This window comes from Schistocerca americana, chromosome 10, assembly GCF_021461395.2.
Source record: "Schistocerca americana isolate TAMUIC-IGC-003095 chromosome 10, iqSchAmer2.1, whole genome shotgun sequence".
Lineage (NCBI taxonomy): Eukaryota > Metazoa > Arthropoda > Insecta > Orthoptera > Acrididae > Schistocerca > Schistocerca americana.
This window is the reverse complement of record NC_060128.1, coordinates 161537506-161554774: the sequence shown is the minus strand read 5'-3', so window position 1 is coordinate 161554774 and position 17269 is coordinate 161537506. Positions and strand designations below refer to the sequence as shown.

General features: G+C 44.6%; 1 protein-coding gene and 1 pseudogene across 1 annotated transcript in view; both read right to left on the bottom strand.

Annotated features, from left to right (window-relative positions):
• Positions 1–17269, bottom strand: part of LOC124552469 (sclerostin domain-containing protein 1-like) — a 459861-nt gene that overhangs the window by 417012 nt on the left and 25580 nt on the right. The gene's annotated exons all lie outside the window — the stretch shown is intronic.
• LOC124552837 lies at positions 3512–3628 on the bottom strand (annotated as a pseudogene).

Below are 17269 nucleotides of genomic sequence, written 5' to 3'. Positions count from 1 at the left end.
AAGGAACAATATTGTTATTATTATTCTTCTTCTCTCGTCAGAGACATATATAAAACGCTGTTTATACAATTATTGACAGATCAATACGACTTATATAATCTTTGACTAAAATTTGGCAACTTGTAGTGCAATTTTCGTTGCCTGGTGGAGGTCATCTTCTGTGCAGGTGGATCGACACAGTCGACAGTGAGGCATATGTTGAAGAGTCTGTTCTTTCCCGCAGTCACATTGGGTTTTGTTTCCCCATTTTGTCCGGTTAACCCGTGATCTGCCCACTCCTGACTTCATCCTATTCAAGGGCATCCAGACTGGCAAATTCAAATCGTGACCAGGGGCTAAAGCTTCTGAAAGTCTTTTCCAACCAGGAAGGTGGGATGTCTCACCCCTCCATAGTTGGAGCTTGGCTTTTACATCAGCGGTTGTTAGCTTCTCCTTTGTTCTGGGGGAAACTTGACCTTAGTCGATGTGGGAAGGGTTGTTTATGCATGGGATGCGTTTTTCTCTGCACCAGTTTCGTTGTTTCCCTGTTTACTGCTACTTACCTTTGAACAGGAGGTGGCGCAATTTCTGCAGGGTGGTAGAGCCATTCGACTGGAGCTAATTTCAAGCACCCTCTTATAATTCTGCATGGGTCGCTTGTGTTGGGCATACTCTGCGGTGGAGTAGCATAACGCCACTGCAGAAGTTAGGATGGTTTCAGATTCACTGGCCCACTGTGATCCGGCCAGTTTACTCAGTAGGTTGTTTCTAGTGGAGACTTTTTACTTGAAATTCAAAGGTATTCTGGAGTGTCACAGTGTTCCAATTCAACCCCTGACCATTGCGGATGGTTTCCATATTTCTCCGATGGAAAGCACACGCAGGGACTGTGTGATAGGTTATGTGTTATTTAAGAGGTCAGGGAAAAACTGAGAGTAGCGCGGCGAGGAGGGGGGGGGGGGGGAGGGGGGAGGAAGAGGACCCTTCCGCGAGGGAGGATTAGGCGCTGTTCGGCACTCTGTTTGTTTCAAGGCTGATAACCGCGACGATCGAAGCTGTTCTCGCCTGTGACACCGCTGCATGCATACAAATGGTTTAATCCGGAAGACCACCGGATACATCAGGTTATTTGTAGTTGGAAACGCGTCCCCGCAGTTCTACACGTGTTGTGAAGGCTGGACACTCCCTTACATCTTGAAACACCGAGAGTTGCTTCTAGAATGACCTTGAGCGCTGCAACCAGCGTGTAAGTGGTTACAGAACAGTTTTGTTCTCTTCTCACATCCGATACGCGCACAAACTGCTTTATTCCTGCACCATGAATACGAGGGGCTGTCAAACGATGTTAACGGTTGTTGTTGTTGTTGTTGTGGTCTTCAGTCCTGAGACTGGTTTGATGGAGCTCTCCATGCTACTCTATCCTGTGCAAGCTTCTTCATCTCCCAGTATCTACCGCAACCTACATCCTTCTGAATCTGCTTAGTGTATTCATCTCTTGGTCTCCCTCTACGATTTTTACCCTCCACGCTGCCCTCCGATGCTAAATTTGTGATCCCTTGATGCCTCAAAACATGTCCTACCAACCGATCCCTTCTTCTAGTCAAGTTGTGCCACAAACTTCTCTTCTCCCCAATCCTATTCAATACCTCCTCATTAGTTACGTGATCTCCCACCTTATCTTCAGCATTCTTCTGTAGCACCACATTTCGAAAGCTTCTATTCTCTTCTTGTCCGTACTAGTTATCGTCCACGTTTCACTTCCATACATGGCTACACTCCATACAAATACTTTCAGAAACGACTTCCTGACACTTAAATTTATACTCGATGTTAACAAATTTCTCTTCTTCAGAAACGATTTCCTTCCCATTGCCAGTCTACATTTTATATCCTCTCTACTTCGACCATCATCAATTATTTTACTCCCTAAATAGCAAAACTCCTTTACTACTTTAAGTGTCTCATTTCCTAATCTAATTCCCTCAGCATCACCCGATTTAATTTGACTACATTCCATTATCCTCGTTTTGCTTTTGTTGATGTTCATCTTATATCCTCCTTTCAAGACACTGTCCATTCCATTCAACTGCTCTTCCAAGTCTTTTGCTGTCACTGACAGAATTACAATGTCATCGGCGAACCTCAAAGTTTTTACTTCTTCTCCATGAATTTTAATGCCTACTCCGAATTTTTCTTTTGTTTCCTTTACTGCTTGCTCAATATACAGATTGAATAACATCGGGGAGAGGCTACAACCCTGTCTCACTCCTTTCCCAACCACTGCTTCCATTTCATGCCCCTCGACTCTTACAACTGCCATCTGGTTTCTGTACAAATTGTAAATAGCCTTTCGCTACCTGTATTTTACCCCTGCCACCTTCGGAATTTGAAAGAGAGTATTCCAGTTAACATTGTCAAAAGCTTTCTCTAAGTCTACAAATGCTAGAAACGTAGGTTTGCCTTTTCTTAATCTTTCTTCTAACGGTAACCTTAAAAAAAATTTCCCTCGTCAATAAACTTGTTTGTTTCGAGGTGTATTTCTGCAGTCTTTGAACACTTCGAAGTCCCTGCGCAATAGTATCTTCGCACACCGCTAGAGGCAGGCACGGATACGAGGTTCTGTTCTCGAGGAAGGGGGCGGGGGGTGGGGTGTGATCACAGTTTGCGACCCACCCCTCCCAAATACAGGGTGGTTTAATAAGATGTTACCTCTCATATCGAACTACATAATTTTAAATTATGTCGTAGACTAGAGATTGAGATACGACTTAGCATGTCAGGGAGAAAGAAGGTAGCTCCTCGGATGAAGGTCTTTTCGGTCACCCTCAATAGCGAGAAACAAATTTCAATAATGGTTTCATATGGATCCCCCGAGCTGTTTAACTACCCATCGACTGGATGAGAAATTTGTGTGCACAGGGTCTGTAAAGGAAACAGTGTGCTTTCAAGAAGTATTCGAATGGGAGGTAAGATCATAAATGTTCAAGGCACAATGATTAGTGTTACGGCGTAAGGTGAAGCGCTTGCACGCCAGCGGCAACGGTAGAGAAGAGATGACTGTGAGAAGGAGTCAGTCAGTCGCAAGCTGACCGGAGCTCCCTCCAGGATGACAACGCGACAGCAGCGGCCCGGATGTGGAGAGGACGTAAGCACCGCGACCCACTGGTGACGGTCCAGTTGAATAGTAACTTGTATAGCAGCGTCAACGCCTGTCACTTCGCTTGTACTTTTTATGTAGCACAGACTAGGAATTGTCTATACTGAAGAAATTTGTTTATTTGGTATGTCACCCCTTGCTTGCGACACAAATGTGTAATTGCAAAAGTTAAAAAGCACTCCGTCTTCAGGCCACGAGTGGCCTACCGAGACCATCCGACCGCCGTGTCATCCTCAGGGGAGGATGCGGACAGGAGGGGCGTGCGGTCAGCACACCGCTCTCCCGGTCGTAAGATGGTATTCTTGACCGAAGCCGCTACTATTCGGTCGAGTAGCTCCTCCATTGGCAACACGAGGCTGGGTGCACCCCGAAAAATGGCAACAGCGCTTGGCCGCTGGACGGTCACCCATCCAAGTGCCGGCCACGTCCAACAGCGCTTAACTTCGGTGATCTCACGGGAACCGGTGTAGTCACTGAGGCAAGGCCGTTGCCAGTTGCAAAAGTTAAGTATTGTAAATTTCTTTTTGTCATAAAACTCATTAATACGATTTACTTGAATGTTTGTCTAGCGGACTGAGTATGAAGGCTTCATAGACACCACAATTAGGAGCCCAGGAACCTCAAATACGACATTAGCATTGGACTCCGAAACAGCGCGGACAAGTGCCGTTAAGAATTCTCCATCACGAACTGGAAATGAAGCCCGGATGGTGCAGGCCCTATCTGATGCTCACAAAACTGCTCGCGCACGAGCTTCAGAAGTACTATTAGAAATTACGCGCGTACAGGGTGTTACAAAAAGGTACCGCCAAACTTTCAGGAAACATTCCTCAAGAAAGAAAATATGTTATGTGGACATGTGTCCGGAAACGCTTACTTTCCATGTTAGAGCTCATTTTATTACTTCTCTTCAAATCACATTAATCATGGAATGGAAACACACAGCAACAGAACGTACCAGCGTGACTTCAAACACTTTCTTACAGGAAATGTTCAAAATGTCCTCCGTTAGCGAGGATACATGTATCCACCCTCCGTCGCATGGAATCCCTGATGCGCTGATGCAGCCCTAGAGAATGGCGTATTGTATCACAGCCGTCCACAATACGAGCACGAAGAGTCTCTACATTTGGTACCGGGTTTGCGTAGACAAGAGCTTTCAAATGTCCCCATAAATGAAAGTCAAGAGGGTTGAGGTCAGGAGAGCGTGGAGGCCATGGAACTGGTCCGCCTCTACCAATCCATCGGTCACCGAATCTGTTGTTGAGAAGCGTACGAACACTTCGACTGAAATGTGCAGGAGCTCCATCGTGCATGAACGCATGTTGATTGTGAAAATTTACAATTTGATCACGTTGGAATGAAGCCTCATCAGTAAAGAGAACATTTGCACTGAAATGAGGATTGACACATTGTTGGATGAACCATTCGCAGAAGTGTACCCGTGGAGGCCAATCAGCTGATGATAGTGCCTGCACACTCTGTACATGGCACGGAAACAACTGGTTCTTCGATAGCAGTCTCCATACAGTGACGTGGTCAACGTTACCTTGTACAGCAGCAACTTCTCTGACGCTGACATTAGGGTTATCGTCAACTGCACGAAGAATTCCCTCGTCCATTGCAGGTGTCCTCGTCGTTCTAGGTCTTCCCCAGTCCCGAGTCATAGGCTGGAATGTTTCGTGCTACCTAAGACGCCGATCAATTGCTTCGGACGTCTTCCTGTCGGGACACCTTCGTTCTGGAAATCTGTCTTGACACAAACGTACCGCGCCACGGCTATTACCCCGTGCTAATCCATACATCAAATGGGCATCTCCGCGTTTCTAAACATTGCACTGACTGCAAAACCACGTTCGTGATTAACACTAACCTGTTGATGCTACGTACTGATGTGCTTGATGCTAGTACTGTAGAGCAATGAGTCTCATGTCAACACAAGCACCGAAGTCAAAATTACCTTCCTTCAATTGGGCCAACTGGCGGTGAATCGAGGAAGTACAGTACATACTGACGAAACTAAAATGAGCTCTAACATGGAAATTAAGTATTTCCGGACACATGTCCACATAACATCCTTTCTTTATTTGTGTGTGAGGAATGTTTCCTGAAAGTTTGGCCGTACCTTTTTGTAACACCCTGTATATCCTATTGTGTTCTTTATCCAGGATGAAGCCACAATTCATGACAGCGGCAAGGAAAATAAGCACAACTGTGTCACCTGGATTACAGAAAATTCCCATGAAATAAGGGAGCACACTCGATCCTCTCCCAGAGTTAACGCATGGAGTGGCATTTCCAAGGTTCGAGTATTTGGTCCATATTTTTTTAATGATCAAACTGTAACGGTTGATTCTTACCTAGTGACGTTGCAGAATTTTGTAGTTGAATCAAGAACAGCTGCCAACCTGAATAACTTAGAAGCAGATGTCCTCTGAGTAGTGAAGCAACTTTTGTCACTTAATAAATGCAAATTTCCGTTCCAGATTGTATACCAGTTAGGTTCCTTTCAGAGTATGCTGATGCAATAGCTCGATACGTAACAATCATTTACGACCGCTCGCTCGACGAAAGATATGTGCCAAAAACTGGAAAGTTGCAAAGGTCACACCAGTGTTCAAGAAAGGCAACAAGAATAATCCACTAAATTACAAGTACATATCATTAATGTCTATACGCAGCAGGATTCCGGAAAATAAGTTGTGTTCGAACATTATGCATTACCCCTAGCAGTCTATTAACGCAGTTGACAGGTATTTAGAAAAGGTCGTTCTTGTGAAACTGGCTCTTTACTCACCCGAGTGCTATAGACAAGGCATTTCAACTTGATTCCGTATTTCTAGATTTCCAGAAGGCTTTTGACTCTGTACCTCACAAGCGGCGTTTAATGAGATTGCGTGGTTATGGAATATCGTCGCAGTTATGCGACTGGATTCATGATTTCCTGTCACAGAGGTAACAAAACGAAATTTTTACTCTGCAGTGGAGTGTGCACTGCTATGAAACTTCATGGCAGATTGAAAGTGTTCTCAGAGGTTCGCAGGAGAGCTTCTGTGAAACTTGGAACCTAGGAAACGAGGTACTGGCGGAAGTAGAGCTGTGAGGAGGGGCCGTGAGTCGTGCTTGGGTAGTTCAGCAGGCAGAGCACTTGCCCGCAAAACGCAAAGGTCCCGAGTTCGAATCTCGGTTCGGCACACAGTTTTAATCTGCTAGGAGATTTAAGAGAGGTCGCAGTTAATAGTAATTGACAGAAAGTCATTGAGTAAAATAGAAGTGATTTCTGGCGTTCCCAAAGGTAGTGTTATACGATTTGGGAGACAATCTGAGCAGCCATCTTATGTTGTTTGCAGATGACGATGTCGTTTACCGTCTAGTAAAATCATGAGAAGATCAAAACAGTTTGGAAAATATATTTGTGTGGAGTGGAAATTGACAGTTGGCCCTAAATAATAAAAAGTGTGAGGTCATCCACATGAGTGCTACAAGGAATCCCTTAAACTTCGGTTGCACGATAAATCAATCAAAGCTGACGGCCGAAAATTTGCGAACAACTTAAATTGAGAAGAACACACAGAAAATGTTGTGGGTAGGGCGAACCGAAAACTGCATTTTGTTGGCAGAACACTTAGAAGATGCAACAGATCTATTAAAGAGACAGCCTATACCACGCTTGTCCGTCCTCTTGTGGAGTAATGCTGCGCGGTGTGGGATCCTTACCACGCAGGATTAACGGAGTACAACGAGAAAGTTCAAAGAAGACCAGCACGGTATGTATTATGGAGGAATGGTGGAGAGAGTGTCATGAACATGATGCAGGAGTTGGGATGGACATCATTACAACAAACTCGTTTCTCGTTGCGGCGGAATCTTCTCACAAGATTTCAACCACAAACTTTCTACGCAAAATGCGAAAATATGTTTTTGATACCGACTTACATAGGGAGAAACGATCATCATAATGAAATAAGGGAAGTCGGAGCTCTCACAGAAAGATATAGGTGTTCTTTTTTTCCACGCGCTGCTCGACATCGGAATAATAGAGAATCATTGTGAAGGTGGTTCGATGAACCCTGTGTCAGGCACTTACGTGATTTGTAGAGTATCGATGTAGATGTAAATATAGATAAACTTCCCTTCCGTATCGTAACATCAGGTAACCACCAGCAAGGTGATGCACCACCATATTATTCCCTAGAGGTTAGACATTATTTGGATGAAACTGGTATGATAGGAGCTATGAAGGAGTATTAAGGTACCGGGCTAACATTAATTCAGACATCCTTTAAAAAAATTCTTAACAAGCAATTGTTAATCAACAGTTATTTCAAAACGACTTTCGGCAGTTCATTATGCCACTTCAGGCCCCGTATGCACCTCTAAAAAATAATCGATACTGGGATACTGAGGCCATATATTTCTGCATGTCTTGAATTCGTAGCTCAAGTGCTTCCTTCCAAGGTGCGAGCATATGGAACATAAAGTTCATTAGGTTGCCCTCCATGGGGTGGGTGCACGCAACGACTGTGGTTATATTGGGTTAGATAGAGCAGCAATCAGTCGTAGAATTAAGTTGCTTTAATATGACATTTATAGTCACAACGCAGGTCAGATTTCGACCTGTGTCAGGTCATTATCAATGCAGTGCGGAATTGTAGCAGTTGTTCGTGCTTAAGTGAATGCTTACACAGTTCAACCATGGTTATAGTTTGGTAATATTCACACTTGTCAACACCTGCTTCCTTTTGAACAGGAATTATTATAGTCTTCTTGAAGACTGATGTATTTCCCCTGTTTCATACAGCTTGCTCACCAGATGGAAGACTTTTGTCATGGCTGGCTCTCCCATGGCTATCAGTAGTTCTGACGGAATGTCGTTTAACGTTCCATGGTTTCCCAAAGCGCAGCAGCAGCTTGTTTTAGTAATACTATCAATTGTATTTTTTGTGCTGCATCATATTTGTCTCTTCCCTCCTAAACTGGTGATGAAAGAAAGAAACATTAGGTGATGACAGTACATACATTATCAGTTTGAATACGCTTTGTGTATTTAAATGCTGTTGCAAAGTGAAAATTACATTTTCTGATACTTTTTAGAATATTGTTACGTCATAGATGAGGTAAGGTAATTAATTCGAGCCTTGCAGCGGTTTTTCGTGCACTTAACCCTAACAAAATCGCAGCTAACCGATGCAAACATGACAGACACTTTTACCCCATAGATGTCGAAAATAATTTAATTTATTGGTGTGGTACGTCTTAAGCCAAGTTCATATATCGAACTTTGAATAGTTTTACAGACACCTGTTGGTAACAGAGAGGTCGACTAGTGGTCACTTTTTAACAGTGGAACCCATCTATTGCTAATATTGGTACCATGACATCAGTGCGGGTCTAGTACAGGTTACGATATTGAATGAAGGCAGTCTCAGTTTCGCTGTTGGTGACAGTAAGCAGCTGGCACGTGAAACATGTTTTTCTTTATTTCGCGTTTTTAGGCTTTTTGGAACAGTATTTAAGATAAAACTCCTGTTCGACAATTCTGTATCCCTAATTCGTTGTTTATATTTTTTAAGCAAACGTTGACTTTTAATTGTTAATAGGGAACGATTTGATTTTAACGTCGCGTCGATAGCGCGATCGTTAGAGATGGAGCACAAGCTCGGACTGCGAAAAGATGTTCGGATACAGTATTGTCCTGCTTGACATAGTCAAGTCGTTTAATTAGATGGGCATAATGTTGCGAAGCGATATGAAATGGAACGAGCATGTGACATCTGCGGTAGGGAAGGTGAATACCCAACTTCGGGTTTATTCGGAGAATTTTAGGGAAGAGCGGTTCACCCGTAAAGGAGACCCAATGTAGGACGCTGGTGCGACCTATTCTTGAATACTGCTTGAGAGTGTGGGATCTGTACCAGGTCGGATTGAAGGAAGACATTGAAGAAATTCAGAAGCGGGCTGCTATATTTGTTACCGGTAGGTTCGAACAACACGAAAGTGTTACGGAAATGCTTCGGGAACTCAAATAGAATCCCTGGAGGTGAGACGACGTTCTATTCGAGCAAGTCTATTGAGAAAATTCAGAGAACCAGTATTTGAAGCCAAACGAGTCTACTAACGCCTACATACAGTGCGCGGAGGGACCACGAAGACAAGGTTCGAGAAAGTAGGGCTCATGCGGAGCCATATGGACAGTCGTTTTCCCCCTTACTATTTGCGAGTGCAACAGGAAAGGAAATGACTAGTGGTGGTACAGGGTACCCTCTGCCAAGCATCATACGGTGGTTTGCGGAGTATCGGCATCATTGTCATATAGTCCAGCGACTTGTGTAAATGGTACAAAACGCTAACACCGGTAGGGCAGTAGATGCTACATTTACACCAAGTTAACGCCGGTGGTATTGTCCTATCTACGAAATCTCTGTGAAGTTATCTTTCAACAAGATAACGCAAGACCGCATGTTACCGGTGTTGTTCAGACCTGGATACATATCAGATGCGTTGGTTCTTAATTGCACTTGATATTTGTCGAATACAGAACAATCTACCAGGACCGGAAAACTATGGTTTGATGTATTTTTTTGCGTAGGATTCGAATATACAATAAATGGAGGATTCCCATTTTGAAATACAAAATTGACGCCGACCACCCACGTTGGGATGTGGCCAGTTGCAACACAGAAAGATGTCCGCTTTACTAATATTAACTTTTAACCTAGAATATTTCTTTCGCACGATGCGTCATTTTCGAGATATTCAGCTGCTTCAAGTTAAAACAAACACCCGTTATATATCACTGTGGTTGATGAGACGTGTCATCGAAAATATTCCGCCACTGGTTACTTGGAGAGTAGATGCAAATAAATTCTGTACAAATGTGCAAATGTGTGTGAAATCTTATGGGACTTATCTGCTAAGGTCATCAGTCCCTAAGCTTACACACTACTTACCCTAAACTATCCTAAGGACAAGCACACACACCTATACCCGAGGAACGGCTCAACCTCCGCCGAGACAAACCGCACAGTCCGTGACTGCAGCGCCTAAGGTGTAAGACCGCACGGCTAATCCCGCGCGCAAATACACTACTGGCCATTAAAATGGCTACACCACCAAGATGACGTGCTACAGACGCGAAATTTAACCGACAGGAAGAAGATGCTGTGATATACAAATGATTAGCGTTTCAGAGCATTCACATAAGGTTGGTGCCGGTGGCGATACCTACAACGTGCTGACATGAAGAAAGTTTCCAACCGATTTCTCATGCACAATCAGCAGTTGACCGGCGTTGCCCGGTGAAACGATGTTGTGATGCCTCCTGTAAGGAGGAGAAATGCGTACCATCACGTTTCCGACTTTGATAAAGGTCGGATTGTAGCCTATCGCGATTGCGGTTTATCGTATCGAGACATTGCTGCTCGCGTTGGTCGAGATCCAACGACTGTTAGCAGAATACGGAATCGGTGGGTTCAGGAGGGTAATACGGAACGCCGTGCTGGATCCCAACGGCCTCGTATCACTAGCAGTCGAGATGACAGGCATCTTATCCGCGGATCGTGCAGCCACGTCTCGATCACTGAGTCAACAGATGGGGACGTTTGCAAGACAACAACCATCTGCACTAGCAGTTCGACGACATTTGCAGCAGCATGGACTATCAGCTCGGAGACCATGGCTGCGGTTACCCTTGACGCTGCATCACAGACAGGAGCGCCTGCGATGGTGTACTGAACGACGAACCTGGGTGCACCGATGGCAAAACGTCATTTTTTCGGTTGAATCCAGGTTCTCTTTACAGGATCATGATGGTCGCATCCGTGTTTGGCGACATTGCGGTGAACGCACATTGGAAGCGTGTATTCGTCATCGCCATACTGGCGTATCACCCTGTGTCATCGTATGGGGTGCCATTGGTTACACGTCTCGATCACCTCATGTTCGCACTGACGGCACTTTGAACAGTGGACGCTACATTTCAGATGTGTTACGACCCGTGGCTCTACCCTTAATTCGATCCCTGCGAAACCCTACATTTCAGCAGGATAATGCACGACCGCATGTTGCAGGTCCTGTACGGGGCTTTCTGGATACAGAAAATGTTCGACTGCTGCCCTGGCCAGCACATTCTCCAAATCTCTCACCAATTGAAAACGTCTGGTCAATGGTTTCCAAGCAAGTGGCTCGTCACAATACGCCAGTCACTACTCTTGATGAAGTGTGGTATCGTGTTGAAGCTGCATGGGCAGTTGTACCTGTACACGCCATCCAAGCTCTGTTTGACTCAATGCCCAGGCGTATCAAGGCCGTTATTACGGCCGGAGGTGGTTGTTCTGGGTACTGATTTCTCAGGATCTATGCACCCAAATTGCGTGAAAACGTAATCACATGTCAGTTCTAGTGTAATAATTTTGTCCAATGAATACCCGTTTATCATCTGCATTTCTCCTTGGTGTAGCAATTTTAATGGCCAGTAGTGTAAATTTTGTAATATTAATAGAGTCCGTAAATGATTCAATACTGATATGTGATGCTTAAAAAATCCATTTTATTACATGTTCTTCAGGACGGGCTTGGCGGAGGCGGAAGGATCAATCTTCATATCCAGACGAAAAAAACCATTGCCGGACCCAATCGGCACTGAATCGCGAGTCGTCTGCCGTCGAAGACATTCTGGAGCAACTCGCCAGACGCTGCGCTAACAACGAAGACAGAAGAATAAAATGTGCTAAGAACTGCAAGAGTATGTATGAAAGCCGTTCAGTTTATGTTCATGTTGACCTACGCTTAGATGAAAAATGTTGAGGAATTAGATTAATGTTTTAGATGTGGCAATCTCGTGACCGTATAAAAGAGTATGTCATAGATATTTAAAATGTGTGAAAATTTTCCTGAATGATCATGATTACTCAGTGATTTAGGATGTACTGAAGTTACCAACTCCGAAATGAAGTTCGAAACGTAACGCGAAATAACCGAGTCTCGATAACAGCACCTCTGAAATTGGGGAAAGCACGCTAAGGAATTGTGTGTGATCTTATTTCTCAGATTCTGACCAAAAATTTTTGGAGGTAATTTTCCAAAACACCAAAAGGTTTTCTGTTGCTTTTGAAGTAAGTGAACTTTCCTTAATCAAGGGGAAAAGTATTCAAGTGACAGTTGAAATCTGGCCTCGCAGGACAGAGCGAATCTGGTTGTGGAAAGGGGCCAAGGTCAATTACTGTTAGTTATACAAGAACACACAGAACTTTTATTCCTCAAACCAATGCACAGATTTCTCTTCAAAACAACAAAGATCAATTCACGGTTGAGGGCCCAAGCAACTTCTCCAGAATAAGTTTAAATGGTTGCTTTTAAAACACCAGGATTTTGAGTAACGGCTGAAGGCCTTAAGTGAAATTAGAATATCTTCTCGGGTAAAGGCCGAAATAATATTTCATATCAGCTAAGGAAATTCTTTAAAAACCAAGCATTTACAAATCCCGGCTGTAGGTCATATTAAGGAAAATTCGAGTTAATTCTTCTGCTGGAAACCCAATTAAACAAATTTTCTTTACATAATAAAAGAGAGACTTTAAAGATAAGCCTTTACAGCCTACAACAGAAAAACATCTTAAGAAAACTTGAAGTATCTTGTCGGCTGAAGGCCCAAGCAATTACTTAAGAATAATTAAAGGCAACCTTAAGATATACATTTACAGAACACGGCTGAAGGCCGTTTCAAGAATTCAAAATAATTAGAGAGAAACCTTATAGCCAAAGATTTACATATTAAAGCCACAGATTCTGAAACAAACGCGGCTGAAGGCCTAAATTAGCAAGAAGAATTTTAAATGAAACACGGCGGAAGGCCTAATCTTAAATTAGTTATGAAGTTCGGCTGAAGGCCATATACTAAACATAAAACAGAAAATATTAATACATGGCTGAAGGCCTGGCACAGTAACTGCGACCAAATAAAATGACAATAACAAACAACAAACAGTGGTGACAGAAGTGTTCCAAGGGTCGGCCTGGGGAGGAAACTCTAACCACAGTTCAGGTGAGAGAGACAGCCAAGTGTAACACTAAACAATTGGTTGTAGCACGCTCTACGGATGGCTGATGAACCAACCAGCCGCCTAATCAAATCCCTTCCACCCGACCAACAGCACGACAACCAAAAGTACCAGCGAAGATGAGGTTCGCAGCAGGATTATGTCTTAATAATTGCCGTATAAACACAGTCAAGGCAACAAAAAACACTCAAAGAGAAAAGGAGAACAACACCAAGCTGTCGAACTACATGCCGTGCCGGACAGCACAACATAATGAGGAAAACACACTGCCACCAAATAACGCTAAAGACTAGGGTAGGTAACCGGAACGTTAAAGGCCACAAGGCAAAAGATACCGTTGGTGCACTTCACTAATAAATTATAATCATTTCAAAGGTTAAACACCATCCAACACACCATCACGTTGCTGCTTGCGGGCACAGCCCAGGGTGCAACAACCAGCGACCAATCAAGAGATGTAACAACGGTTGAGCTTTGATGACGGGTTCACTGATTACTCATCTCCAGTATGCAGGTGCGGTGGGCGACCAACTTAGCAGTTCTCACAGCCAGTGCCACACAACTCCGATCACACACGCACGCCGCGAGCAGTCCCGGCCTGATTATACGACGCAGATACTTCCTCGCTGCTCCGCCGCAACCGACCAACTGCCACACATACCATGACACAGAAATACGCCACTGACCATTAAAATTGCTACACCAAGAAGAAATGCAGAAGATAAACGGGTATTCATGGGACAAATATATTATACTAGAACTGACATGTGATTACATTTTCACGCAATTTGGGTGCATAGAGCCTGAGAAATCAGTAACCAGCTCTGGCCGTAATAACGGCCTTGATACGCCTGGGCACTGAGTCAAACAGAGCTTGGATGGCGTGTACAGGGACAGCTACCCATGCAGCTTAAACCGATACCACAGTTCATCAAGAGTAGTGACTGGCGCATTGTGACGAGCCAGTTGCTCGGCCACCATTGACCAGACGTTATCAATTGGTGAGAGATCTGGAGAATGTGCTGACTAGGGCAGCAGTCGAACATTTTCTGTATCCAGAAAGGCCCGTACAGGACCTGCAACATGCGGTCGTGCATTATCCTGCTGAAATGTAGGGTTTCGCAGGGATCAAATGAAGGGTAGAGCCACGGGTCGTAATACATCTGAAATGTAACGTCCACTGTTCAAAGTGCCGTCAATGCGAACAAGAGGTGACCAAGGCGTGTAACCAATGGCACCCCATACCATCACGCCGGGTAATACGCCAGTATGGCGGTGACGAATACACGCTTCCAATGTGCGTTCACCGCGATATCGCCGAACACAGATGCGACCATCATGATGCTGTAAACAGAACCTGGATTCATCCGAAAAAATGACGTTTTCCTATTCTTGCACTCAAGTTCGTCGTTGAGTACACCATTGCAGGTGCTCCTGTCTGTGATGCAGCGTCAAGGGTAACCGCAGCCATGGTCTGCGAGCTGATGGTTCATGCTGCTGCAAACGTCGTCGAACTGTTCGTGCAGAAGGTTGTTGTCTTGCAAACGTCCCCATCTGTTGACTCAGGGATCGAGACGTGGCTGCACGATCCGTTACAGCTATGCGGATAAGATGCCTGTCATCTCGACTGCTAGTGATACGAGGCCGTTGGGCTCCAGCACTGCGCTCCGTATTACCCTCCTGAACCCACCGATTCCATATTCACGAGCAAACGCCGGTCAACTGCTGTTTGTGTATGAGAAATCGGTCGGAAACTTTCGTCATGTCAGCACGTTGTAGGTGTCGCCACCGCCGCCAGCCTTGTGTGAATTTGCATATCACAGCATATTCTTCCTGTCGGTTAAATTTCGCGTCTGTAGCACGCCATCTTCGTGGTGTAGCAATTTTAATGGCCAGTGGTGTATAACTGCCACACCAAAGAAGTTACAGCAGTACTAATATCGATAAACGCTGATGCTGCAACTGAGGGAGGGAAGTGAGCAACTCGGTTAGATAGTATCTGAGGGAGGAATAAGATGCCTCTCGATGGTGACAAAATGCCGAAAAGGAAAAATGGCAATAACGCGAGCCGACCACGGCTCAACAGTCACGAACTAAAACAACGGATTGCCTCGGTGTGAAGAGCTGAGATGAAAACAACAGGTCTACTAGTACTGTACGTCACGATAAATGTGTTGTTAATAGTGAATACTGTGGTACATGCCGAAGAACGCTAATAATATCCCAACTTAAAATTAAAAATATTTCATGTGATTAACTTCACAGGGTAACAGTGTGTATTTATTTCGTGGATGATCTGTGCTTAACTTAAAACTGCTAGTTGAAGATTCAGAGACTGCATATTGCGTCAGGCCTGCACGAATTGAAAGTCTGTGGATTACTATAACAACGAATCAGACGACCATAATAAAGCAATTCTTTTTTTTTCTTTTGCTTGTGCCTTTCTTCCCGTGGATACGCAGGGTCAGCATGGTTAATCGCATGTGGCAATGTTAGTGTAAGGGGTGACTGGATGCCCTCCTTGCCGCCAGCCCGTACCCCCTGGGACGGAATTAGTGTACCCCAACTGCCTGCGACTAGTGTAATCCATGGAATAGTGCGAAAATGTTCAGAGGTCTGAGAGCCGTGTAACTGAGGCGGGACGTGGGGACCAGCCCGGTATTCACGTAGAGGGATGTGGAAAACCGCCTAAAAGCCACATCCAGGCCGGCCCTCGTCGTTAATCCGCCGGGCGGATTCGATCCGGGGCCGGCGCGCCTACCCGAGTCCAGAAAGCGCTCTCGGCTAACCTGGCGGGTCATAATAAAGCAAACAAAATCATGAATTTATTAACTGCTAATAATAAAAAGGCAGATTATGCCCTCAACGGTGGATCACGGGATTAGAATGTGCGAAATTAATCAAAAATAACTTCGGAACAATTGAATGGTAAGCGTCAGGGTCATAAGATTACATTCCTATGCGGCGTTCGAAGACCAACGGGCCACTATAGTAGTTCTTCCTTTTTCGTGCACGCCGAATTATGTCACTGTTTCTTGGAAGACCGGACTATGCAGTATTCTCTGTAGTGGAGTGCCTCACTAATCATCCATCGCCCCTGAAATGTGGTGATTTGCGAAAGTCGTACGGCAAATGCCATGGGTTAGGGCCTCCCGTCGGGTAGACCCGTTTGGCTTGTGCAAGTCTTTAGAGTTGATGCCACTTCGGCGACTTGCGTGTCGATGGGGATGAAATGATGATGATAAGGACAACACAACACCCAGTACCTGCGCGGAGAAAATCTCCGACCCAGTCGGGAATCGAACCCGGGCTCCTAGGTATGACATTCCGTCGCGCTGACCACTCAGCTACCAGGGGCGGACAGTCGTACGGTATCATCATAACTACATCACACATTTGGATGAGTACCCTGTTCCAGATGATGTAAGCTGTCAAACTGCCCCGCTACAACCACCGAAATACGTGTGAAACCTCCAAGATACGACGAGGGGCAGCACCGGACGTAAATTTTTAATCTGTCTTTTGCAGATCGATTTCAGCTACTATGTAGCTATCTTCAGTGCAATTATAGCCAAGTTATGATTAATGCACTAAAGATAGCTACATAGTAGCTGAAATCGATTTGCAATAAACAGATTACAAATTTACGACTGATGTTGCCCTTCCTCCTGTCTTGGGCCTCATTCATACGGACGTGGCGGACGCAATTTCTGATGGAAACAAGCCTAAATTTGTGGTAGGTTGTATTTGAACTATAGCTCAGTCATTATATAAGTAGCGACCTTATGAACATTCATCGCAAGACGATTGTAATACCAGAAACAACAGTTGCGTATAGGAGACAATTTAGAGTTACGCAATAAAAATTTCAGTTATTGGGGCGGGGAGGGGGGAGGGGAGGGGTGAAGTGCTTTTTGTCATTGTCAAATGTCTTCAGATTGTTTTCTTGTTGCAAAACTAGACCAATAAAATTAGCATAATCGTGAATCCATGAACAGTATAAGCGACATCAAACATTCCAATCTCTTTATGTTCCAGTTTGGCCTGTAACTAATAAGTTATTACTTGGAACGTC